The following is a 2,756-nucleotide window of genomic DNA, read 5'->3' on the forward strand; positions in this document are numbered from 1 at the left end:
GGGAGTCAAGGGCTACCTCCGACTCAGAAGAGTCTGCTAGTCGAAGTAGTTCAAAGGCGGTGGCCTTTTTTCCCTTCTTTTTGGCAGTCTCTTTCCTGGCGGATTTCTTCTCCTTTCTGGCTCTCTTAGCAGCCTCATTGTCATATTGGACCTTCCAGAATTTATCACCCGCCTGCAAAGATTAACATATGTATAAGTATGGGTGAGACATCAAAAAAGAAAGGTAATTATTTCATGTGGGTGGCTTACCTTTGGAGTTGGGTTCGCTTTGCAGAAGGGGGCTAAGCCCACCTTCCCATAGTCTGCCAGGCTCTCATTTAAAATAGACTTGGTCATATCATCAATGACATCCTCAGGCAAGTCATCAGGGTTGTGTCGTAGAGGGTCATCCTTTGCGCCCATATAATTGCACATCAAGCCGGGGCGGCGGCTCAAAGGAATGACCCGCCAGGTGAGCCAAACCCGAACCAGGTCGATGCCTGTTAACCCCTTTCCTAGAAGAACTTTGATTTTGGCCAAGGTGGGGGCGAGTGATTTGCGTTCGGCGGCTGTAATCTTGTTAGGCAAATGATGGTTGGGCCCAAGACGAAGAGCACGAAAGCCGGGCAGAGGGTTTTCACCAGTCGGGGAGGTGTCTTGACAGTAAAACCACGTCATATTCCAATCTTTGGGGTGGCTCGGCGGGTTGGCATAAGGAAAAATCATATCCCTACGGTGCTGAATTGAGACACCACCAAGCTCTAAGCTCTGACCACTGGCAGACTCATTCTGGTGGTTCAAATAAAACAGCTCTCTGAAGGGCAGCAGATTGGGTTCTTCTCCAAGGTATACTCAATTGAATACTTGGAAGTTGCGGATATTAGACACGGAATTGGGTCCGATGTCTTGTGGGTGAAGATCAAAGAAATGCAGCACATCTCTGAAGAATTTTGAGCCAGGTGGAGTAAAACCACGGTTCATATGATCCGTGAAAACAACAACTTCTCCTTCTTTGGGCTAAGGGAATTCCTCCTCTGGGTTAGGAGCACGATAAGTCATGACTTCTTTCTTCGGCAGATAGCCGGTCTTCACAAAATCATCCAGAGTACTGTTTGTGACAATGGATTTAACCCAGTTGCAGGAAGTAGGTGCCTTTGGTGCCATTATGATTGAAAGCCTAAAGACAGAGTAAAAAGTACCAGTTCAAATTTAAGCCGGGTAGGAAAAATATTACAGTGCATATTCAAGATGGCAGCTTATGAAAGGGGCCTAATGGTATAAGGGTAATCATGTCAAGGTTATTTAAGCCACCATAGGTTCTATAAGCCGCCAGGATTATTTAAACCGGCGCGGGTGATCAGATTTATCAATTGAGCATAGTTTCCTTAAAACCGGCGTTCAGAGTCGCCATGGCTAGATGAATCTAACAAATGCAGATTTTTGCCTAAGTGTTGTACAAACAGGTTTCACAATTTGCAGCCATTATTTTGGATCAAACAGATGTTCAGAAAAGAAATTTTTCTAGACCTAAAATATGGCGCAGAGGAGTTCATGCATTCCAGTGGGGATTTTTTACAAGGAAAGAAGATCTACTAGTATCTAAAATGGATGCGGAGCAACTACCGCACGAGATCTACGCTACTGTTGGATCAAAGAAACCACGACAGAAGCAAATGCGAAGAACTAGGATGAACAGGGAACTATACAGATGAACTCGCTAACCCTAGCATGGATCTATAGAGCAGAAAGTGGAAAACTTACTGTAATGGATCTGCTGCGGAGGGGCGCCGCTATTTTCTGGTCAAGTTCAGGTCGATGCAGCGGCCTAGGTCAATGGAGATGAGATGTGCTGCGGTGGCGGCGGCGGAGCTCCAGTAGCAGATGGGGGCGAGAGGAAGAAGACTTGAACAGTAAGAATGAGGAAGACCTAGTCGGGTCTATTTATATGGAAAGACCACCAAAAGAGCGCGGAAAACGAGGAGGCCGAAAATATAAGTTATCCAACTACAAGGATGCCTTGATTTTTGGGATGGTCATCAAGACAAAGATCCGTTGGGATACATTGAATAGAACATGCTTTTATGACAGGTGACGTCATGGCGGGTTACCACAAATCCAGAGGATGATGTCATGGTGGGTTATAAAAATTTCATAAGAGCGAAAAGATTTTTCTTAAAGTATCAAAGATTGACATGAACCAGTTCAAATCAATCTGGGGCCTAATGTTGGGGATATAACTATTGGTATGACCCGCCCAGGAGGGGCCGGGTTATACTTACAAACATTCTTGAAGCCCAAGACCCAGGATGGAGATGGCGGTTCAGTTAAGGGCCCAAAGCCCAGAGGCGACTTAAGGCCCGTAGTGATAAACCGCCATGTATGCGTGACTTGTATTGTAAGGCAAGAATAGTTAAGAGACCGAGCTGGACACTGTTTATGAACCGGACGGGACTCTATAGAAGCCGCTGGGCGCCGACCTCTGTATATAAAGGGACGACCCGGCGACGGTTCAGGACAAGTAACATCAACTCGAGAGCTAGGTCAAGCGATTCGCTCCCTGGTTATCAAGACATAAGCAATCCCACTCAAAACTGGATCGTAGGCTTTTACCTTCACCGTAAGGGGCCGAACCAGTATAAACCTTGTGTCCTTTGTCCCGATTAACCCCTTTAAGCTCCCTAGTTGCGATGGCTCCATGACTAAGTCCTTTCACGAGGACATCTGTCGTGACAATTCCACGACAGGTCCCATGACTCCATCACTTGTTCATTTGTAGT

This window comes from Triticum dicoccoides, chromosome 7B (genome assembly GCF_002162155.2).
Source record: "Triticum dicoccoides isolate Atlit2015 ecotype Zavitan chromosome 7B, WEW_v2.0, whole genome shotgun sequence".
Classification (NCBI taxonomy): Eukaryota; Viridiplantae; Streptophyta; class Magnoliopsida; order Poales; family Poaceae; genus Triticum; species Triticum dicoccoides.